A 26,371-nucleotide genomic window follows, 5' to 3' on the forward strand; every position below is an offset into this window, starting at 1 on the left:
TGGATGAAACATATATACCACACTTCATTTGTTAAAAATATATCGCGAGCCTGAAAAAAATTCAGCTCTGCTTTAGAAATTAGAAATTCGCATCTTTATATTTTAAGGATTGAGGCGTGGAGGAGGGGATACCTTTCGACCACCAAAGCGCAGAAAGGAGTAGTTTTGTTTTTATTTAACTTTTTTCAATTTGAGGCAATGTTAAGTTACTTTTGATAAGGGTTTTCACGTTATTGGCGGATATTCTTTGATCTTTGACCTCAGACCCTTTCAACCTTAACCATTAGCACCATCAGGTCAATAACCTCAATTGCCATTATTAGCCTATTGCCTTCCGTGTTTGAAGAGCTTTTAAAAATATAAAAAATATATTTACCTACATTGCACTCAATCGCTGAACAAATTAAATTTACCTACTTTGAAATATTTTGCATTCATTAAATGGCTGGGTTGTTGTTGATCCCTACTCGGATACTATGTTACTCTGTTTCCACAAGTGGGCTAATGTGCTAGTGTTTTTATTAATATTTCGATAAGACTAAACATCGCTCCAGAAAAAAGCATCGAATTTAGTATAGAATTAAGACTATAAGCTTTACTTTAATTAAATAACTAGTCATAATTACACTTATCTGTAATTAGTAATTACTAGGGTCAGAAGCTAATTGATAGTCGTTGTAAATGTATTTTCCTAATGTTTAATTAAATCACTTATTTAATAGGTGGGCCAAATTTTTGTCTGATATCTAACCTATATAGTAAACTTGATTCGAAAAACAAAATTTGTATAAATAAAAGTAAATGTTTCGTTTTATGCAATAGCAACACTGAAACAAAATGGCGTTTACGCGGGCTGGTCTTGTCGTCATGACAGTCATTTGTTTTTGCCGCTACAAATATGTTTTGTCCCTTTTTAACCACAGGACAATCGTAATACTCTTTCTTCGTCATAACAACGAATGATCTAGTTGATGCGTGAATGGTGATTCGTGAGCTACGTACGTCGTACTGTCTTGTCTGTAGCTCGCTGCTTGTCGTGAAACAAAATAAATGTAATGTTGTGCAGATCGGCTGTGTGATTGTATTTTGTGAATTTTAAATTACGTATCGCGTAATTTTTAAATGAAAACTTTGTGATTAGAACGTGGACAGTAAAAATTTTTATACAAATTCTGGAATGATTTTTTGGAAAGTGATTTAAAATCATATTTGATTTCGTAAGAAATTGATGACATTACTAATATGATGAATAGGTAAGTACTTAAATTATTTTGTATTCAATACGTCGTACTGTTTGTTCATAGTATGATATGTATTTATTTCAATATAACTGAAGTATCTAAGTTATCTAATATTTAATTTGTAATAATAAATAAGACAAACTACTTATAAAATTTTATTGTGCAAAAGTTTTTATTATTTTATTTAATAGCAACAACAACTGAAGTTTTATATAAAAGAAATTTAGGGAGAATTTTTATACATAAGGTTTACATCAGGTGGTCAAACATTAGAAACTTAAATAGGAATTCTTTAAATTTGAGAACCTACATTTCATTGAATAAAAAGATGTGAAATTAATTTACTGTTTGGTTACTTAATTTCCTTATATATTTACTTAGATAACCATGACTTCTAGAGAATTGTTGATATGAAATGATATCAAGATTTTTAAATATTTCTAAGGATGACAGTAATAACAAGAAAATATAGGTTGTTCCAAATATTTTCTATCAAGTGTTACTTTAACATAATGTATTTTTATATATGCTTATAAATTAAATTAGAAAGAGCAAAATATATAGATTAATATCTCAAATGAGATTAAAGTAAGCAATATTTAAGGCAAAAACACTGATAGAAACACTCTGTTGTTTGTTGCTATGTCTTAGGAGGTGCATTTGTTAATTTACCGAAGTCACATACATGTAATTTATTGTCATGTCGCATTGAATAAAATAAATAAATATGTTCAACCTTACCTCGGCCAGAAACCATTACTGTTATTTCTATAAACCAACCTCTGCGTCAATTAGAAGACCATGAGGATACAGACGTAATTATAAACTAAGGTTTAACAGAGGGCATAGGTATTCTGTATAGCCTTAATTTATTCAAGAAAGAAATATATCATACTAAATGTAAACAGTCAGTTAGGTTTGTTTGTTGTTCCGTCCTCTCCGCTACCATAAAAGAAAACTTCTAAAGTCCAGGGTAACAATAAGCTTTTCAACATTATTTTTCTATAGTGTACAATATATATATTGTCGATACGTCACTCAAATGGTTAGGTCGGTTCGAGTCCCACAAAATTCATTTAATTCTATTTTCAAATTTTATTTGTGTATTAATCCTAGAAGTGAGGGTTCTCACTTGCTTAGATTTACAAGAGTGACATCTCAAGTCAATTTCCTAATATGAAAATATTGGGGTTGAGCAGGTTATCAACTGAAAAGTAGATCCTGTAGATGAAGCCACAGACTGAGAGATGAACAAAGCCACAAGATTTTATGAGGATATGTCACTCGAACGGTTAACTCAGTTGGCAGAGCACTGGTCATAAAATGTTGTTTTCTAATTTTATTTGTGAATATATATAAAGCTGTGGAACATGCTTCCTTGTGCGGTGTTTCCGGGACTATACGACATGGGTACCTTCAAAAAAAGCGCGTACACCTTCCTTAAAGGCCGGCAACACTCTTGTGATTCCTCTGGTGTTGCAAGAGAATGTGGGTGGCAGTGATCACTTAACACCAGGTGACCCGTACGCTCGTTTGTCCTGCTATTCCATAAAAAAAATATAACTAGCTGTCCCAGCAAACTTTGATAACACAACAGAAAGAACAAAATTGTATTGCCATATAAAGTAATTATAAATATAATGAATAATTAAAATTTTTAGGGTATTAAAGATAGATGCAACCAATTCTCAGACCTACCAAATATATTGTACTAAAATAAGTGTATTCTATTGCCATCTTGTAGCCCTATAGCGGATAAGTGGATGGAACGGAAAAATCGCGATACAAAAAAAGTTGTAAATCGTAAAAGGGCGTCAATTTTTAGTTTTATGTATTTTTCAGTGCTAAATCATAATAAATAATTTGTCAAAAGAATATATTTAGGGGTGGGTCGGTCACCCTTATCATTTAGGGTATATAAAATAGATGTTGGCCGATTCTCAGACCTCCCTCTATGGACACATATTTTCATACAAATCGGTTCAGCCATTTTGAAGACTTAACAAACACCAAGAACACACGAGAATTGTATATATTCGATTTAATTATAATTTTTACCTGCATTTTACCTGAACAACTGATTAGCCGAGCATGATGGAACAGTCTTATTTGATAATAAAAATATCTTTTTACTCTTTCTATTCTCCAGTGTTTTTGCAGCTTGTTCTAAAAATTACACTTTGCTACTCTTCAATAGTTTTTTTATTTGTATCACCAACATCCTTTATATCAAACAATCACTAGGTTTCAGAGATATTTTCAGAATTTATTCAGCAAGATTGTATTAGTGTTGATGTTGTGTGTGGGTGTGTGTTCTTGTAAATTTACGACTCATATAGCCAATATGTATGGATATATGTTTATATATCCTATATACCCTCACAAGATGGACCATTGATCTGGTCAAGATTGCCAGAATACGTTGGATGTGGGCAGTGCAGGATCGATCATTGTGGAAATCTTTGCTTTGTCCAGCAGCGGACATCTTCCGGCTGATGATGATAGCCAAGTGGTTAGTGGTCCTGTCTACTGAGCTAAAGGTAACGGGTTTGAATACTGTTTGGTGCAAAGGTTTATGTGACAAATATGGATGTAGATTCGAGTCATATTTGTTTATGTGTATTTATGTATGTTTAAGTAAGCATATAATATTAAACATAATGTTGTCTTGCAACCCATAGCAGAGGCTTATGCATAGTTTGTGGCAAGAACAAATTGTATATAAAAATGTCTCAATATTATATTATGAAATATTAATTTAATTAGTAAATGCCTTTTCAATTCGTATTAATTCGTCAATTACCATTAGCTAAACGTCCTACCATTACAATGCAGTGCCACTAAAGATTCTTGAAAAACCCAAAAATTTGAGTGGCACTACTATTGCGCTCGACACATAATATGTTAAGTCTCATTTGCCCAGTAATTTCACTAGCTACGGCACCCTTCAGATAGAACCACAGTAATGTTTACACATTACTGCTTCACGGCAGATTTATAATATTTATAATATTTCTGGAAGCATAATTAAATCCAGCCATATCCCTCACAACTGTTAATATAATGAATTATGATATCATTCAATGGTTCAACATATTGTAGTTCAGAAGGTGTTGACAACGTTAACAGCGTTGTGTCTCAGTTTTGAATAGCTAAACACATGTGTTTGTCAGATGTTAGAGCTTTGAAGTTCGCAGTGTAGGATTTGTATTTAGTACAGATCACATTAATTCTTTGTGGCTCAATTGTAGGTATAACAGAAGGAAAAATGAGAGTATTAAGGATTAAATAAAAAAAAAAAAATTAAGACATACCAAGATTTGCGAACCATACGTCACTCGAACGGTTGGCTCAGTTGGAAGAGCGCTCGGACGGAACCCCAGAGGTCGCGTGTTCGAGTCGCGCATCGTTCATAAGAAAGCTTCCTAAAGTAAAGATTATCCCTACTAGTAATATTATAAATGTGAATATAAGTTTGTTACGCTTTAACGCCTAAGCCACTGAACCGATTTTGATGAAATTCAGTACAGAGATAAATTAGAGCTATCCCGAAAAAAAATTTGGGAGGGGTTGAAATAGGGGGTGGAAAATTGTATGGAACTTGGTAAAAAATAAATAAATTTATGTTCTAGCGTTTTTGAAATTTCGACATGTGTGGGGATGTAAAATAGGGATAAAAAATCTAAAGTTCGTAGCTTATAAAAATGTATTAACCTCAGAAGTTTGTATGTGTATTGTTTGCAAAGCATATTAAAAAATAAAAAATGCTGCCCAAAGTTACTAATCCACGCCGACGAAGTCGCGAGTAAAAGCTAGTATAGAAGATAATGATGCATGGTTCTTGTGTGGTTCTGCGAAGGCCACTTAAAATTGTATAATATTACTAGCTGACCCAGCAAACGTTGTATTGCCGATATTAAAATCGCGATACAAAAGTAACTGTTGATCGTAGATGGGTGAAAATTTGAAGTTGTATGTATTTTTTAATGCTGACTCATAATCAAACAAATTTAAAAAAAATGTCAAAAAAATTAAAAAAAATATTGTGTGGACCACCCTTAACATTTAGGGGGATGAAAAGTAGATGTTGTCCGATTATCAGATCTACCCAATATGTACTCAAAATTTCATGAGAATCGGTCAAGCCGTTTCGGAGGAGTTCAAAGTTTAACACCATGACACGAGAATTTTATATATTAGAAGATATTAAGTAGGCTAAGTTGAGATGGGCTGGGAGTTTCTTATCAGTTCTTCTCCCCATGTTAGGCCCTTTAAGGGACCAAGTATTGTTGCAATATGTTATGTTATTGTCACTCCGTATGGTAAATAAATATATTCCTACAAATGATTTAAGTTTTCTTTAGTGTTAATTCCGCCAATATTTGTTTTTAAACAATTCAACACGTGTATCGCGGATCGCCTCTACACGAGTCTCGTGCTAGATTTTGGCGAGACAACACGTCCTGAGGATGTCTTTGTATATTTATGGATTTCCGCAAAGTTACGCCTACTTCAGTATTTTTTTTAAATATATTTCCATTTCATCCGATACAGTAAATATTACGCAAATGAACCTCATAGAAACATTGTTTTCATTTTATTTAGTAATAAGATAAAGGCCAAAGCTAAATAATTATGGAATTAGCATTAGTATAATATTATAAATATTTTTTTTATAAGTAATCCGTAGCTAATTCGTGGATTTGCTTGATGGGTGTAAATGACCGCATTGACTAAAAACAGTTTTATTTTTCCGACATAATTGGACGTTCAATCGAAGCCCGCTTGCCTGATCTTGATAAATCGATTTTTTTTAATAGCAGGGGACGAGACGAGCATGACGTTCATCTGATGGCAATTGATACGACCTGCCCATTACAATGCAGTGCCGCAGGATTATTGATAAACCCAAAAATTCTGAGCGGCACTACAATTGCGATCGTCACCTTGAGAGACATAAATTAAATCTCATTTGTAATTTCATTAGCTACGGCACCCTTCAGACCGAAACACAGTAATGCTTACATATTACTGCTATACGGCAGAAATAGGCGCCGTTGTGGTACCCATAATCTAGCCGGCATCCCGGCGTTATGGAGCCTCACACATTGACAAAAAACACTTAATATGTTGACGGTACCGCACGGGCGTCGAACACGTCGGTCCTTGACCGTCGAATTCTGAGCCTACACTCGCTCGAAACATCATCATACTTTGGTCCATCCTGTTTTTAGTTCGATCTTGTTTAATGGCACACGAGGGGCACTTGATTTATGCTCCTAGAATTAAGATGCCAGAAATGATTTAGGGGTCAATATTCGTAATCTTTGCTTACTAAAAATTAACTATTATTTTCTACACCTTGAAAGATCATAAATTTAGTGCAATTGTCATCATTTCAGCTCGAAGACGTCCACTGCTGGGTAAAGGCCTCCCCCAAAGATTGCCATGATTATCGGTCCTGCGCTGCCCTCATCCAACCTATTCCGGCGATTGACCAGATCCTCGGTCTATCTTGCGGGGGGCCTACCAACACTGCGTCTTCCGGTATGTGGTCGCCATTCAAGGACTTTACTGCCCCAACGGCCACCTGTCCGTCGAGCTATGTCCTCTGCCCACTGTTACTTCAGTTTTTTTTTTATGGAATAGGAGGACAAACGAGCGTACGGGTCACCTGGTGTTAAGTGATCACCGCCGCCCACATTCTCTTGCAACACCAGAGGGATCACAAGAGCGTAGAAAAATTTCCTTATAAGAACCAACACCAGAGAACTGTGTATTCAAAGCACGACTCACACCTGGCTGTTTTTTATCTGGCCACACAAGATAGTTACCGAGAGCTATTTAGAAGTCATTATTCGTTCGACTATCTTAAATGTACACGCGGTTGGGGTTGCCTGGAACTAATTTTAAATTTCATTTTTGACGGATTTGGACCGTATTGACTGAATGTTTCTCAAAGGAATAATTTTTAATATAATTTTTTAATGGCCATAGTCGACTATTAGAGTATTGTTAAGTGGGTGTATAGCACGCACGCCAAACGCCTGTTATTGAGTTAGGCGTTTTTTTTTTGCGGAAATCCATAATTATTCAAATGCTGTGAACTTTCTTGAGTGTAAATTTCGCTAGAATCGTCTTCAATCAATTCGACACGTGCTTCGCCTGTAGAGGCGACACGAGGCATCCAAAGGAGATGTTGACTCGCCAAATTCTGGCCTGAGACTCTCTAAAACATCTCCTTTCGAGTCAACATCTAAAAGTTACATTGAATGATTTTGAATATATTGGCAATGAGAATTTTTTACAATAAAAATTATGTGATGCAGAATTTTAAATTTCTTTTAGAATAAACAAGTAATGTAGCTCGTCCATTCAATCATAGCTATCTAATTATCCTTATAAATAATCCTTAAAATTATAAAAAAAAAAACAAAAATCACAAATGTACTTCGCCGCAACAGCTGACAGCAGTAGAAACATTGTACAAGTGACATTGGCCCTTATTACGTAGGTACTTGTACATTGCATTACAATGCTGGCTAGAAAGTTTACAAAGACATTGAAATGTATTCTGCAACTACAACTTATAGAACTCTCGCAAAAATAACCTATGACTCTCTGAGGAAGCTCTAACATTCGTATTTTGAAATTGTCTTAGTACATCCTGTATAGCATGCCTACGTAATAATTACGCAAGGAGGTTCGCGTTCTCAACACTCGAGACTACAATCTATACATCTATGCATATAAATAAAATTGAAGTGTCTGTTTGTAATATTGAAATAACCGTTTTTTACTACATGCATGTGAATATATGTACGGTTCTACCAACGGTAGGTACCAAAATAACATTTTTTTAATAATAATTTTTGTCTGTCTGTCTGTTTGTTCCGGCTAATCTCTGAAATGGCTGGACCGATTTTGACGGGATTTTTATTGGCAGGTAGCAGATGTAATAAGGAGTAACTTTGGCTACGTTTATTTTAGAAAAATTCTTTTATTTTAGAAAAATAAAGTAATGTTGCAATGTCCAAGAAAAGGTCTAACTCTAAAAATAATTTATATGGCAAGACAACGTTTGCCGGGTCAGCTAGTCATAAATATAAATTCAGTGTCCTGATGTTTGTTTCCAGTGAACTCCAAAACTAATGAACGGATTTCAATGGAGGTTACTTTATGGAGTGCAGTTTAGTCTAACTTGAAAGATAGGATAATTTTTAATTCGATTTTGAACACATAATTATTTTTATTTGAAATATTTGTTTTGTATTTTGAGAATTTATTGACGCACGGTTTGATAGTTCTGCATTGAAACAATTTCTTTATAACACCTGGGAGCATTTATTATACGAAATAAATCTTAATGTTATGAAATATTATTGACAAATTCATCAAAAAACAGTATTTTGTTTTTATTATATACAGAACAACGTCTGTCGGGTCAGCTAGTATTATTATAAATTTGGTAAATATGGCATAATATATGGTAAGAAATTAAAAACAAAAGTGAGGAAGCAAATTATGAAGGAGGAAAAAACTTAGTTCAGCAAGAATCTTTATAATCATTCAACCTTTACCATACTCGTCAAGTATAAATTCCTTTTATCTATTTCTTCGATTAGGATACTATGCATTACATTTTCTGTACAATTCTATTACAAATTAGCAAAACGAAAGCACGCAATGAATACCGTTTCACCGAAATTTTCAAAGCTTGGATTTTCTTAAATCGATACTGAATGCTGATGCAATAGCGGCATAAAGGTCGGATCGTATTGTTGTCTTGTCAGTAACGCGCGCATTTAAGGTAAAACTTTTGAGTTGTGCCACGGACTAATTAAAAAAATAAGGACTCCGTGTAGTGTAGCACCAAAACAAGCTGATTAACGTGTAAATATATTGCTCCACGCACACACTTACCCTACTACAGGCCGATAGGCGGCCTTTATGAGAATTGTAATCGTCTGTGGCAGGTCAGTTTGCGTCTCAATACAATATTTAAAAAATGCCGTCGTGCGTTGTGAAAAAATGTATTTGTGGCCATATATGATTATGTAAGGGATAAAAAATTGTGTAACTAGTATCCCCCGTAACCGCACACATACTAGCATAACGGTGCTTCACTTGCTTATATCACGGCGCGGAGTCCTTTTTTTACTCGTCCGTGGAGTTGTGCTAATGAAGTATTGAATTACATATCCGGGTTTTTAAAAAAAAAATTAACTGTTCAGGCATTATCTATAAATAAATTTAAATGTTTTATAAAAAAATGGCTTTGTCGTAAATCCTATTACTCCACTGCTGAATATCTAAATGATCGGACAGCCGGAGACTAGATTGTGATTTTTTTATAGCGATAGAAATGATTGTACAATATTGTATATTTTTATTGAAAAGAGCTCAAAAAAAGAATGCTGGGAGAGTTTCTTGCGCCGCTTCTTCTCTCTCAGAGCGCCATTTATTTCCGAAGCGGTAGTAGTATCTAGTAGTTATTAGAAATGACACCATAAAGAATTCTAAAAGAATCAATTTTAAGAAAATAAATGACTTTATGCCTTTGCCATTTTGATTTATATGGGCTTCACAGAGGTACACAGAGCTAATATAAAAGCATTTCAGTAAACATATAGCAGAACTGTGTATTAAGAGTTTGTCATATGTAATACGGGTGGAATCTCTAGCCATCAAACGCAACCTTGACCATAAGGACTCGTTGTATTCTGTCTTACATTAAACACATGTGCAATACATCGCTCCATTATTGCACAGAGTTCATGAATCCATTATTCCAGAGTCATGTCTGGTCTTAACACGAGTAGCTTGTTTCGTTGCTTGTTATCTTTTAGTCACAATAATGTACGGTACTCCACGGTACTTTTAGTTTCCATGATTATATGTATTATGATAATGGTATGAAGGTTCATGTAACTGAAGTTAAACTTGAGGTAAGTTATAAGCACAATACAGTAACAGATTCAACTTCATAGCAATCGGAGGCTCCTTTGCACAGGATGCCGGCTAGATTATGGGTACCACAACGGCGGCTATTTCTGCCGTGAAGCAGTAATGTGCAAACATTATTGAGCTTCGATCTAAAGGGCGCCGTAGATAGTTAAATTACTGGGCAAATGAGACTTCTTATGTCTCAAGGTGACGAGCGCAATTGTAGTTCCGCTCAGAATTTTTGGGTTTCTCAAGAATCCTGAGCGGCACTGCATTGTAATGGACAGGGCGTATCAATTACCATCAGCTGAATCCTGTCCTGATCGTCTCGTCCCTTACTGTCATAAAAAAAATACAAGGGCGCCTGAATCGACGCACGCAGACACACACACGATTTACCTGTGTAAATAAGTAAGCTAAGCAATCTTGGGGAGACAAAACTAAGAGTGCCACGCCGTATACCGTCGGCACTAGTCGCTGCGCTGTCCGTGTTAACTGAGCCGCGTTCTCCGCGTCGTCAATCTTTTTATATGTACCAACCATAGCCCTCCGTCCAGACGAAGGTATAGATATCAAGGAAACTGCTGAGTTACACTACTGTTCTATTGTATTAAAACCAACTAAGACACTCCTGTAGGTATAAATTATAAATATACAAATTATTTAAGTTTTCTTTAGTGTTAATTCCGCCAATATTTGTTTTTAAAACAATTCGACACGTGTTTCGCCTCTGCACGAGGCATCCTCAGGACGTGTTGTCTCGCCAAAATCTGGCACAGTCTGTGCCAGATTAGAACGTGTCGAATTGTTTTAAAAACAAATATTGGCGGAATTAACACTAAAGAAAACTTAAATCATTTGTATAATTATGGATTTCCGCAAAGTAACGCCTAATTCAATATTTCATAAATTATAAAGCACGCGGAAAGAGGAGAACATATCTAATAGAGATACAGCATGATAGAAAAGATAAGCGATTCCATTGCAACTGTAACCGATTTTGAATTAAAGTCGTAAACAGTCAGCCGCGATTGGCATTAGTTTCTTACGGCCGTTCCCAATATTCAGTCTATCTATTACTTTAGATAAAAATCGTAACTATCGTTGACTTTTCGGTCCCAATAAACTTATCGACGGTAACCGTACACGCTGTCTGTCAATGGGACGACGTATAGCTTACTAGCGATAGAAGTTTGTATGGAAATTGCAATTCACTCGTCCCAATATAAGGCGATGAGAATGACTTATCGTGTGTAGTGGGACAGCTTCAGATTATTGACAGTTAATTACTGACAGTAGAAGGTAGTAATTTATCTCTATCTGTAGATAGTATATTGGGAACGGCCTTAAGTAGGTATTTTGAATATTAAACCACAACGCACACATTGTTAAATCAAAAATGGTCACGAATTATCGGATTGTCAGGTCGTCTGTACGTTAACTGTATATTCAAGTAGTTTGTAGGTAGGGTTGCCAATTTTGAGTAAAATAAATAGAATATATCTGATTTCAAAGGAGAAGTACGGACTTCCAAAAAGAGTATCATTTATTTTATATTTTTAAAAGGGTATTTTTTTGTCCTTTTTTCAACACATAACAATTTTTCATGATTTTTAAAAGAATTGTGTAAAAAGAGTATTTAAGCATACTCTATTAGTGTTATGGATTAAACAGTACTACTACATGATATAGAGTATAATAATCCATTTTAGATTACGGTTGGCAACCCTAACTGTAGGTACCTATATGTTATAAGCAATCAACTTTGATGTTCTACTTACAATTATATCGCTTAAAATTTAACTTAATTGTGCAGTAAGCAACCAAAATGTACTAAATATCTTAATGCCTAAATCAGCCAGTGGTAATTTACAAAGAACTTCGTTTTTTTTTACCGTTTTTGTGTAGGTACTTACTGCTAGCAGCATCAGTTATTGTTTCCATAAAAATACAACCAACTATTCATTGAATTGAGCTATTTCGTTGGTATCTAGGATATATTAATAGCCTAATTATAATAACTTAGAATTCGAAAAGCTAGTACAAAAGAGTACTGGTCTCAAGAATTGCTGGATCTTGAGCGGCTTGAAAATAGTAATTATTGAGGCTTATTTTAGGATCCTGCTAATTTTATTTGTACCCTTAAGGCTGAAAGTAGGCTGATTGACGTGGCAGTTACAGTTACACGCGTTTTTGCCTTTAAAAAGTATTTAATTTAAATATCAATAAAAAATACTTAAATATGTTGTAACAAGTAATTCACTCCAGTCCTTCTCCCCTCGACAAAAGATGCACTCAACGAATAGGAAGCCAAAAATAGATTTATTTAGTGTGATGGTGAGGGGCAACATTGTACAATATGATTTGTCATAGATTTTATAAATATTTTATCGATGCAAACAAATAAACTGGTCACCTCATGGTGGTGATTACTGCCGCCTGCACTTGCTTAACACTAGAGGAATCACAGAAGCCTTGAAGGCCTGTTAAATGTTTGACACGAACTTGTTGAAGTACCCATGTTGTATCAAATTCAAATATTATTATTGAAAATAGGGTATAATAAAACTACCACCCATTCGAAAAGGTATGAATCACACCTGAGAAGATAAATATGGTAAAAATGTAAAATCGTACAATAAAATGTATTATTTAATATCCTGTGGACGGGCGCTCCAATTTGTAATCTGCGGTATCATTAAGAAAGTCATTTTTGTCATAGTAACCTTTACCACACTAACGTTTTTTAACATATCAACGCCCCACAAAAGAGTTTCTTACTCCACTTAAACCGAGTAGTAGTAAGCAATTATATATTATATTATCCTCGAAATACCTCGTAAGGAAGTCTATTGCATTGTTTGTTAGTACGGTAGGAACGTTCGCTAGTTCCATATAGACCGCGTCGGGTGCTGAACATTTTTGATGGTGGAGAAAATACATTCTTTTGCATCTATATTCACGCCCACTCAATATATATAGACATTTACCAAAAGGCTAGTATGTATTCGTTGGTTTAGGGTCCTTCTAAGTAGAAGTAAGCTCTCCCACTTTTGATAGGGACAGTGGACATCACAACAGACCTTAAAGCTAGATTGCCAATAGTACAGTTACTGGTTACATATAGTAGTGCCGAAAGCTGGTGCTCACAAAAGAAAACATCAACAGAATACAAGTGTCCTAGAACCTCTTGCCACTTCTTCACTTCTTTTTACTAGGACACTTGTATTCCGTCTCCTCAGTTTTCTTCTAGTCTAGAAGGCAGAAGACAGAAAGTTGGAGGTACTACACACCATGACCGAAAATCTTATAAAGCTAAGAGGAAAAAGAAAATTCGATCATATCGCGAAAATAGATGGTTCTTAGTGCCAGACGATGCTAGGTAACAACTACGGGAAATTGAAGACCGAAAGCGCTTTGCAAAGATGACTGCAAGAACTGGATGCACGTGGAATGGATCTCTTACGGTGGTGATAACTTATTTGGGAGAGAATCTTAGAATACGTGTCTGCGATGTCTCATCGAGCCACCTCATAGATCAAAGGTTAATTACATTCGCCGAGCTAAATGACAAACACAGAGTAAGAGAAACCTGTAGTTAAAGGTAGGTCACGTAACGGTTGCTTTACGACTAAACCAAGGTCTCGACTCAGTTATACGAATTTAGAAGTTATCACGTTGGGATAAGGACTATTATCATTTTATATTAAATGTTATTTCTGATTAAGTGTCGCGATTTCGGACGTTTTTAAAGCTATTTTTTGCAATACACTTGCGAAAATCAACCTGAACAATAATTTTATTATCTTATCCCTAAATAACTCTTAATTTATTTTAATGATTAACGAGACATGTTTCGTAGCTTTAAAACTTTTACTGTTAATTTTCTCATAATTATGACGATTGACTTGATGCAATTTTTGTGGTTGCCTGGTTGTGTTGCATATTAATAAAGTATATTTATGATATGGAGCGGACATAAATACCACAGTGTCTGAAGACGATGCTTTTCAACCAGTGTGTTCTGTTAAGTGCTAACTAAAGGCCTGATGAGAAAGCTCATGGTCGCTCAAAGGGCAATGGAGAGGGCTACGCTCGGACTTGCCCCACGAGATTGAATCAGAAATGAGGAGATCCGTAGGAGAACTAAAGTCACTGACATAGCCCATGTGATTGCGAAACTGAAGTGGCAATGGACATAGTTCGACGGACAGATGGCCGGTGGGGCAGAAAGGTCCTCTAATGGCGACCACGTACCGGAAGACGCAGTGTTGGTAGGCCCCCCATAAGATAGACCGACGATCTGGTCAAGATCGCCGGAATACGTTGGATGAGGGCAGCGCAGGGCCGATCGTCGTGTAGATCTTTTGGGAGGCCTTTGTCCAGCAGTGGACGTCTTCCGGCTGATGATGATAGCGCGTACAATAGGAACATAATCAAAAACTGCCAACTTATTGGTAAAAGTCATTCAATTAAGAGCTCTTTGATCAATTTTGCCAGTTCACATTAGTGCGGTCTCTGTCGTTCGACACATCGAAATACGTATTACTTGTTACTTGAAATCTACATTGATATTGAAAGTAAGAATTTATCAAACTAATTCTAAACTTATTTATCTAGTTTCTATTATTAAAATAAATATTATTCAAATCATGTCGAATATTATAGATTCTGCTACAATTGTTTAAGTATGAGACAATCTGTTGATATTATTTTTAATATTGTGTTCTATGTTTATTAATATTGTAGCAATCTTGATGAGTGATACAATCTGTAAGCACATTGTATTCACTTCAAAGAATCATATTATTGTTAGCATTATTTATATAAACAAGCTTGTTGTCGCACAGAGGGCATCGGAGTTTGCTATGCTATGATGACCTGAGTGAGACTCGTGTTGGATGTCACATAGGAGGATTTAATGTTAATAACCTGAGTTATGCAGATGACATGGTTCTCCTCAGTCCCTCAATCAGAGGACTCAGAGTGATGGTGGGAATCTGTCAAAAATATGCAAGTGAACATGGTTTACTTTATAATGAAAAAAAAAAGTAATGTTTTAGTGTTTCGGTCGAGGCGAGGTCCTGACTGCGTCGCTCCAATATGTCTTAATGGAATAGAGTTAGTAAATGTAAATCAATTTAAATATTTAGGCCATTTTGTTACCAGCACTCTGAGTGATGATGATGATATAGAGAGAGAGAAAGTGAAGAAATTTATCAGTTAGGGCGAACATGATAATAAGAAGATTTCAGAAGTGCAGTACGAATGTCAAAAAGCTACTATTCACCACCACCTACTGTCAGTCCTTTTATATAAGTAACTTGTGGGTGAAGCATACACGTAAAACTATGAATATGAACATTTTTAGAGTGCAATATAATAACGTTTTTAGGATGTTCTTGGGATTACCACGTTTTTGTAGTGCATCTCATATGTTTGCCTTATACAGAGTAGATGATTTTTATGCTATTCTGAGGAAAACAAATTTTTCAATTAGGGATAGAATTAATAAAAATGAAGAAAGTATATTAAGAGTCTTAAATAATGTACATAATTTTATTAATAGAAAATGGAATATTATTCTTAAATCTAAAAATAAAAAACCTTGTAATATTACTAATCCTAAAATTAGTAATACTAACAACATATGGGCAATGCTGCCTGAACTAAATAAATTTATCATTATTATTATGCTCGAGATCGAATCAGAAATGAGGAGAACTGTAGGAGAACCAAAGTTACTGACATAGCCCAGATTGCATGCGTTGCTCACATGCCACAATACGAATTTGCTACTAACTTAGTGAAATTTACTAAATTAGTATTTTTTCACTTAATATGCCTACCAACTGTAAATGGTTGTGCGTTATAGTTTTTGTGACAATCATTCCATATTTTGACGACAAGATGTAGAGACGACGGCAACTAAGTACCTCATACTTACTTGCACTATTATTTATTACATAACTAGTTGACCCGACAGACGTTGTTCTGTATATAATAAATAAAATAATGTTTTTTATGAATTTGTCAGTAATATATCGTAACATCAAGAATTTTTTCGTAAAATATGCTCCCTGTTGTTGTAATGAAATTGTTTTACAGCAGAACTGTCAAACCGTGCGACAATAAATTCTCTCATAGAAAATATGTCCATACAAAACAAAATATATCGGACGAAAAACAAAATTGTTGTTTTTATTTTAATTCCGAACACTTTCATATTAATTCACCTTTTAAACCTTCCCTGGACTTCCACAAATAATTCAAGACCAATATTAGCCAAATCGGTCCAGTCGTTCTCGAGTTTTAGCGAGACTAACGAGCAACAATTCATTTTTATATATATAGATTGATACCATATGATGTATAGCTGTAATAAAACGCTGTGATTGAGATCCAAGGTTGGTATTTGCGTGAGTAATGTACAATACAACATGAAAATGGCAGGTCGGAACCCTCGGACCTTTTGATCGGTCGGCAATTGGTCAATGTAGAGCAACCAACCAATTGTTACCACGAGCAGTTTATAGACAGTAATTGTTATGCCGCTGGTAAGAGTTTAGATAGTTTTCGATAACTATCTATTATGTTCGGGAAAGTATCTCTTCGCATTTTATATTATGAAAACTATTAATTACTGTATAACCTTACAAATAAGCTTGGTATAAAGTAATATTATACGTGAAAATGGGAGGATCCTTTGCATTGAATGCCGGCTAGATTATAGGTACCACAACGGCATCTATTTTTGCCGTAAAGCAGTAATGTGTAAGCATTATCGTGTTTCGGTCTATAGGGCGCCGTAGCTAGTGAAATTACTGGGCAAATGAGACTTAACATCTTATGTCTCGAGGTAACGAGCGCAGTTGTAGTGCCGCTTAGAATTTTTCAAGAATCCGGAGCGGCACTGCATTGTAATGGGTAGGGCGTGATAATTACCATCAGGTGATCGTCCTGTTCGTCTCGTCCCTTATTTTCATAAAAAAAAAAGAATAGAAATATATTTACTTACCATAGGGAGGTACAATAACTTAACATATTGCATCCACGGACGAGTAAAAAAAGAAGGACTCCGTGTCACCTTACATAACAGTGAAGCACCAAAAACATGGCGATATATAATATAAATACTTAGGCCCACGCACACACTTACACTAATACAAGCCGATCGGCCACCCTTATGAGATTTGCCATCGTCTGTGACAGATCAGTTTGCGTCGCAATAAAATATTATAAAATGCCATCGTGCGTTGTAGAATAGTGTAAAACAATACTATAAAAGTATTTGTGGCCATATACGATTATTTAAGGGAGAAAAAAATGTGTAACTGGTATCCCCCGAAACCGCACACACATATAAAGGTGCTTCACTTGCTAATATCACGGCGCGGAGTCCTTCTTTTTTTACTCGTTTGTGATTGCATCATTACTTGGCTACGTCATGAAGCTACATCAGTTCATAAAAGGGCTTTCACATGGGAGAAGAAGTGACGAGAAACTCCCAACCAATCTTTTAAATCATATAACAACTTAGCCTGTTATGTTTAATATAATAATAAACAACGTCAAAGAGCAGCGATACGACAAATATTTTTTTGTGGTCAACTCGCAAACTCGAGTCATCTGGGAGTATAACATTTTTGTTAGGACTTATTTTTTATAGATATAGACGCACATTAACAATGGTTTCTTACATACCCGCCTTATATTTAATCGAAAACGTCATTAGCCAATTAGGAATGTAGTGTTATATTGGCTCGGTGACGTTGGCTAATGGACCAACACGTTTGTACATTTCCGGATTACATTATAAAGTCCAGCGACAAGATCAAAATGACATCAGAATCACATTTGTGGCAACCAGACAACTGGCGGTCAACAACAATGCCTCCTGACTCCTGGCAATGACGACAAATTGATGACGATGTTCTTTCTCACAACGATTATGGTCAAAATTTTAAAATCTTTGTATTGTGTGACAAGGTCTTAAGTGGAATCATTTGTGGCTATTTCCTCTTTGGTTTTAATCCTGGAGCAATTATATGTTCATAAACTTTGGTTACAAATACGGGGGCGTCCATAAATTACGTGAGGTGTTTTTTTTAGTTTTCTGTCCCTCCCTCCCCCCCAGAGTTTATTCAACCCCCTCCCCTATCCCCCGACGAGTGGAGTACATACTAACTACTTTAACCTTAACAAAGTAAATACTTTGATGACTCGGGAAATAATTTCGCTCTAAGCATTTTGTTTATATCTTGTAACTCCTCCTTGACCTCAACACTTGTACCTAACTCTCAACATCAGCAAAATATTCGTGTATTTTTTGTTTGGATTGTATCAAAATTTTACTGAAAAAAGAAAAGATGAAGACCTCTAAGTTTCATGCGCTCGTTCTTCTCTGAGGCAATAATTTCAAAAGTGGTAGTAGTTTTTAATTAGTGATTTCATTCCCTATTTTGAATAAAAATATTTGAATTTGAGTCATCGGCCGGAAGACGTCCACTGCTGGACAAAGGCCTCCCCCAAAGATCTCCACGATGATCGGTCCTGCGCTGCCTTCATCCAATGTATTCCAGCGATCTTGACCAGATCGTCGGTCCATCTTGTGGGGGGCCTACCAACACTGCGTATTCCAGTACGTGGTCGTCATTCGAGGACTTTACTGCCCCAACTGTATAAATAATTAGTTTTTCTTGTAACTGCACGGAACGCGAGTGGTCGTGGGTTTGAGCCCCGTATCGCTCATAAAATTTTGTTTTAAAATTTTATATGTGTATTAATCCTGGAAGTGAGGGTTTTCACTTTAAAATCATAACAAATTGTTTAGAAAATTGATTTATTTATGAGAATTATTTATTTTATTTAGGAATTTTTTTTTATTACTTTTAAGTAGATCTGTGACCCGTCACTCGTGTGTTTATTTAATGTCGCCAATATAGAGCCACTCTGTATAACAAGTCTCCTATTAGTAAATGTAATATTTGGTTTCTTCTTACGTTTTCGTTAGTACATAGTAACTATGTACTTACTTAATATACTCGTTTCAACAAATTTATTTCCTTATTTGCAATTAACTTAGTTGTTAGTTACATATATTTAAAGTGCAAACACAGATATATTTCCTACTTAATTATCACCAAGATTAAAAATAAATATTTTTATATCACAGCTATTTTTCCATAAACGTTTTCGACTCTCCTTGATTGTAAACCCTAGATTAAAATTAGATAGACTCCTCGGGTAAACCTGTAGGAATAGGTGCTCCGCAGGGTTCTATTCTCGGCCCTTTCTTGTTTCTTTATATATTAATAATTTACCGTTTGTGGTAGATGATAGCCATGAGATTGTATTGTTTGCTGATGATACTTCACTTATTTTTAAAATGAGGCGACGTGCAGATATTGATGACGAGATAAACAATACACTCTCAAAGATATGGCGTTGGTTTGAGACGAATAATCTGCGCTTAAATAGTAAAAAACAAAGTGTTTGCAAAACAGTAAACAAAACAAGTTTCAGTGGTGTCCACATATTGCCCAACTAGCAGATAGACTCAGCTCTGCGGCATTTGCCGTTAGAAAGATTAGAGAGTATACGAATGTTGCGACTGCTAGGTTAGTGTACTTCAGTTATTTTCACAGCATCATGACGTATGGTATTTTACTGTCGAGTCATGCTGCTGACATTGATATAGTGTTTGCTCTGCAAAAGAGAGCTGTTCGTGCTATATATCAGCTAGGTTATAGACAGTCTCTCAAAGAAAAATTTAAGAAATAAATATGATGACTGTTCATTGTCAGTACATTTATGAAAATTAAATAAACGTTCACAAAAATGGTCACCTTTTTGCTCTTAATAGTGATTTTCATTATTATAACACTAGAAATAAAGGATTGCTTGAAACTAATTCTAATAGGCTTCATAAGATACATAATAGCTTTTAGGGTAAATGTATACACTCTTATAATAAAGTCCCAGCCACTGTTCAGGCATTACCTATAAATAAGTTCAAATTTTTTATTAAAAAATGGCTCTGTGGTAAATCCTACTATCTAAGTGATCCGAAATCCTGGGACTAGATTATGATTATTTTATAGCAATAGCAATGACAGAACAATATTGTATATTTGATTAAAATGATTAAAATTTTGCGCTCTTTCTAATAAAATATACTGCTGTTTATTAAAATAAGGGATGAGACGAGCAGGACATTCAGCCGATGGTTATTGATCCGCCCTGCCCATTACAATGCAGTGCCGCTCAGGATTCTGGAAAAATCCAAAAATTCTGAGCGGCACTACAATTGCGCTCGTCCCCTTGAGACATGAGCTGTTAAATCTCATTCTCTCCCAATAATTTCACTAGCTACGGCGCCCTTCAGCCCGAAACACAATAATGCTTACACATTAATGCTTCACGGCAGAAATAGCCGCCGTTATGGTACCCATAATCTAGTCGGCATCCTGTGCAAAGGAGTCTACCACTGATTTAGTTACAAGGTTACTTAATACTAAGAATTGATAGATTTTAGTATTCTTACATTCAAAGCTGTTTACACATACAAAGTAATCTAAAGTTGTCCTGTTAACACCAATCTTTCAAATTTCCATCGATATAGCACGCCGTGGATATTTGCACAAAGCCGTTATGTAAACGTGCTGAATGACCAATTGTTACCTGTACTTACTACGTCGTGAGCGGAAAGCAATTGTAATCCACTCGTGTATTCTGTCGGGTATTTTGTAACAAGCATGACTTGCAGATGGTTGCGAATAGCACATATATCGACAGACAGATGGCCTTTGGGACAGTAGAGTCGTGTATGTGCATGTATTTGACGATATAAAAGATAAAATTTGTACCTTTAGCCAACCTGCATGTAGTGCCTTGCCTTGCCTAAAATACGGCGAGAGATGCCGGCTACATTATGGGTACCACAACGGCGCCTATTTCTGCCGTGAAGTAGTAATATACATAATAACCTAAGCTTTGTTCAAGTTACATAATTTCAATATTAAATTGTTCGCCGTAGATGTGGGACCAGTGGGATGCTCCTGTGCACAGGATGCCGGCTAGATTATGGGTACCACAACGGCGCCTATTTCTGCCGTGAAGTAGTAATATACATAATAACCTAAGCTTTGTTCAAGTTACATAATTTAAATATTAAATTGTTCGCCGTAGATGTGGGACCAGTGGGATGCTCCTGTGCACAGGATGCCGGCTAGATTATGGGTACCACAACGGCGCCTATTTCTGCCGTGAAGTAGTAATATACATAATAACCTAAGCTTTGTTCAAGTTACATAATTTAAATATTAAATTGTTCGCCGTAGATGTGGGACCAGTGGGATGCTCCTGTGCACAGGATGCCGGCTAGATTATGGGTACCACAACGGCGCCTATTTCTGCCGTGAAGTAGTAATATACATAATAACCTAAGCTTTGTTCAAGTTACATAATTTAAATATTAAATTGTTCGCCGTAGATGTGGGACCAGTGGGATGCTCCTGTGCACAGGATGCCGGCTAGATTATGGGTACCACAACGGCGCCTATTTCTGCCGTGAAGTAGTAATATACATAATAACCTAAGCTTTGTTCAAGTTACATAATTTAAATATTAAATTGTTCGCCGTAGATGTGGGACCAGTGGGATGCTCCTGTGCACAGGATGCCGGCTAGATTATGGGTACCACAACGGCGCCTATTTCTGCCGTGAAGTAGTAATATACATAATAACCTAAGCTTTGTTCAAGTTACATAATTTAAATATTAAATTGTTCGCCGTAGATGTGGGACCAGTGGGATGCTCCTGTGCACAGGATGCCGGCTAGATTATGGGTACCACAACGGCGCCTATTTCTGCCGTGAAGTAGTAATATACATAATAACCTAAGCTTTGTTCAAGTTACATAATTTAAATATTAAATTGTTCGCCGTAGATGTGGGACCAGTGGGATGCTCCTGTGCACAGGATGCCGGCTAGATTATGGGTACCACAACGGCGCCTATTTCTGCCGTGAAGTAGTAATATACATAATAACCTAAGCTTTGTTCAAGTTACATAATTTAAATATTAAATTGTTCGCCGTAGATGTGGGACCAGTGGGATGCTCCTGTGCACAGGATGCCGGCTAGATTATGGGTACCACAACGGCGCCTATTTCTGCCGTGAAGTAGTAATATACATAATAACCTAAGCTTTGTTCAAGTTACATAATTTAAATATTAAATTGTTCGCCGTAGATGTGGGACCAGTGGGATGCTCCTGTGCACAGGATGCCGGCTAGATTATGGGTACCACAACGGCGCCTATTTCTGCCGTGAAGTAGTAATATACATAATAACCTAAGCTTTGTTCAAGTTACATAATTTAAATATTAAATTGTTCGCCGTAGATGTGGGACCAGTGGGATGCTCCTGTGCACAGGATGCCGGCTAGATTATGGGTACCACAACGGCGCCTATTTCTGCCGTGAAGTAGTAATATACATAATAACCTAAGCTTTGTTCAAGTTACATAATTTAAATATTAAATTGTTCGCCGTAGATGTGGGACCAGTGGGATGCTCCTGTGCACAGGATGCCGGCTAGATTATGGGTACCACAACGGCGCCTATTTCTGCCGTGAAGTAGTAATATACATAATAACCTAAGCTTTGTTCAAGTTACATAATTTCAATATTAAATTGTTCACCGTAGATGTGGGACCAGTGGGATGCTCCTGTGCACAGGATGCCGGCTAGATTATGGGTACCACAACGGCGCCTATTTCTGCCGTGAAACAGTAATATACATAATAACCTAAGCTTTGTTCAAGTTACATAATTTAAATATTAAATTGTTCGCCGTAGATGTGGGACCAGTGGGATGCTCCTGTGCACAGGATGCCGGCTAGATTATGGGTACCACAACGGCGCCTATTTCTGCCGTGAAACAGTAATATACATAATAACCTAAGCTTTGTTCAAGTTACATAATTTCAATATTAAATTGTTCACCGTAGATGTGGGACCAGTGGGATGCTCCTGTGCACAGGATGCCGGCTAGATTATGGGTACCACAACGGCGCCTATTTCTGCCGTGAAGTAGTAATATACATAATAACCTAAGCTTTGTTCAAGTTACATAATTTCAATATTAAATTGTTCACCGTAGATGTGGGACCAGTGGGAGGCTCCGATGCACAGGATGCCGGCTAGATCATGGGTACCACAACGGCGCCTATTTCTGCCGTGAAGCAGTAATGTGTAAGCATTATTGTGTTTCGGACTGAAGGGTGCCGTACCTAGTGAAATTACTGGGCAAATGAGATTTGACATCTTATGTCTCACGGTTTCGAGCGCAATTCTAGTGCCGCTCAAATTTTTAGGTTTTTCAAGAATCCTGAGCGGCACTGCATTATAATGGGCAGGGCGTATCAATTACAATCAGCTGTCCGTCCCTTATTTTCATTAAAAAAATGTGTCACACTAGTGAACTTGAACTGGCGTTGCTTGGAGTGACTCTCCGCACCTTATAAGGAAGTTCACTTCAGAATGTGATGGGTATTCTGTTACGCAAATTTGTTTTCACATCATAATGAGTAACTGAGGTAAAAATACCAAATTATATTATTTGTTTTCCCTGAGAGCCATTGAATCACCTTAAACATATTATTTGGTGTAGCTAGACAGTAAGTCAGACGTTGTGGTCAGAAATAAGGAAAATATCACGAGGAAGTTGATGAAGTTATTGACTTTGTCTATTTATATGTAGTTCTACGTTCACTAGTCTAGACTAGGTTAGTAGTGACATGATAATTTCTAACGGACACTTACTAACAATGCTAATTGATGGACAGCGGCTATCGGAAGTAACGGAGAGGGTTTGCAGTTATTTAAATATTTTTTATTACAACTTTGACATAACAATAACTAAAATAATTGTCCCACAAAACTATCTGTGGGATCAATCTTAATAATAACATTCAGTAACTTAAGTTGCTGCAGTTCGTGCCAGTCTATGTATAGGAAAGTTAGACGTCGCTTCATTGTGTCTACTCCTGAATTTATCACGGGGATTGTCAAAATCTTTGACCTGATCCCCATAGCTGAATTCCCCTATCCCACCATATGCCACAAACAATCATTATCGTCACTATCTGGATGTGTGGCGTTATTCCACAATGCGGTTTTCAAGGAACTTTGAGAGTAGATACAATAGCAAAGTTAGACGTCGCTGCATTGTGTTTACTCCCGGATTTATCACGGGTATTGTCAAAATGTTTGACCTGATCTCTTTAGCCAAGTTCCCCTATCCAACCATATGCCACAAACAATCATTATCATAACCATCTGGATGTGTGGCGTTCCTCTACAGTGCAGTTTTCAAGGATCTTTGAGTGTTTATACAATAGCCAAGTCAGACGTCGCTTAATTGTGTGTCTTCTACCGGATTTATCACGGGTAGTTTCCAAATGATTGAACTGATGTCTATCGCCGAGTTCCATTATCGCACCCCATATCAAACTATCAGGATCATCAGCATCTAAATGTGTGGCGTTCCTCTTCAGTTCAGTTTTCAAGGAACTTTTAGTGTATATACAATAGCAAAGTCAGACGTCGCTTAATTGTGTGTCTTCTCCCGGATTTATCACGGGTAGTTTCCAAATGATTGACATGATGTCTATCGCCTAGTTCCACTGTCGCACCTCATGTCAAACAATAAGGGTCATCACCATCTGGGTGTGTGGCGTTTTCTACAGTGCAGTTTTCAAGAAAATTTCTTCCACGTATAAAGATAACATTTCCCGGGGCGGCAATGATAACCTCTTACTCTAACCAATTGTTACTTTAGTAGGATTAAATAATTATAGTAATAATGTATTTATACAAAATTCTATTGTACCTATTTAAGAATTGTAACTAAGAATAAAATATATTTAACCATCACGGAGGAGTTTTCCGAAGGGCTCTTTCACCTGATTCCTGCCGTCGAATTCTACCTTCGCTCGACACGTCACAAATTAGGATATTATCCCCACTATCTGGATATGTGGCGTTCCTCCACAGTGCGGTTTTCAAGGTACTTTCTCCCACTTACTACAAAGCTGTGGAATGAACTTCCTTGTGCGGTGTTTCCGGGACGATACGACATGGTTACCTCCAAAAAAAGCGCGTTTAACTTTCTTAAAGGCCGGCAACCGTCCTGAGATTCCTCTGGTGTTGCAAGAGAATGTGGAATCACTTAACACACGTTAACCCGTATGCTTCGATTCCCGTCTTTATTAATACATAACCATTTCTTACATTACCACATTAATATACATAGAATATACGTAATAACCTAAGCTTTTCTCAAGTTACATAATTTCAATATTTAATATTTCACCTCAGATTATTTTAAATTGTCACTTCGAGACGAGACACACACGTTTTTTATTTTGTTATGATCTACGACTATTGTTGAAGTTAAAGTACCCGGGTGCTATAATCACGGGGATGTATTGCAATAGTATATTGTGCAAGCGAATGACCGGAACTTCGTTTTCGTTCAACTTGGCTTTCGTGGGCAATCGACAACTTGTCGTACGAGTTGCACATACTGTTTTGTATTACAAATGCGACGATTTGAATGATGTGAATCAACACTAAAGAAAACTCAAATCATTTGTATAACTATGCATTTCCTCAAAGTAACGCCTACTTCAATAAATTTTCATATAAAACACTGTTGTATTCGTTCAAGTTAGTTCAATGAAATAGCTATGACGTCATGAACACAGATACCTTGTTCACATTACAACGAGGCGACATTGACACGGTATGCGATTGCGCTTAACTCAGTTCATTATATTTATATGTAAATGGGAAATAAGATGTTTTAAACCTCCAAAGCCTTCCCTTGATTTTTATGGCATGGCACAGAAACCGCATGATAATAAGTAGAGCTCAGACTAGTATGTCAAATCAAAAATCAAAAAAATGTGAGGTGATGCAGTATTGACACGCCACAAATTAGGATATCATTCCCACCATCTGGATGTGTGGCGTTCGTCTACAGCGCGGTTATCAAGGAACTTTCTTCCACGTGCAACCAAGCTGTGGAATGAGCTATCTTGTGCGGTGTTTCCGGGACGATACGAAATGGCTACCTTCAAAAAGCCTTCAAAGATCTGACTCTTGAAAATTACTG

General features: G+C 36.4%; 1 protein-coding gene across 1 annotated transcript in view; it reads left to right on the forward strand.

Moving 5' to 3' along the window:
• The first annotated feature begins 59 nt into the window (after positions 1-59).
• LOC126964542 (innexin inx1) overlaps positions 60-26,371 on the forward strand; it is an 87,874-nt gene continuing 61,562 nt past the window's right edge. Inside the window, exon 1 of the mRNA XM_050807734.1 lies at positions 60-1,253. The gene's annotated coding sequence lies outside the window, so the exon portion shown is untranslated. The remainder of the gene's footprint in view (positions 1,254-26,371) is intronic.

The sequence above is a fragment of the Leptidea sinapis genome, chromosome 5 (assembly GCF_905404315.1).
Source record: "Leptidea sinapis chromosome 5, ilLepSina1.1, whole genome shotgun sequence".
Classification (NCBI taxonomy): Eukaryota; Metazoa; Arthropoda; class Insecta; order Lepidoptera; family Pieridae; genus Leptidea; species Leptidea sinapis.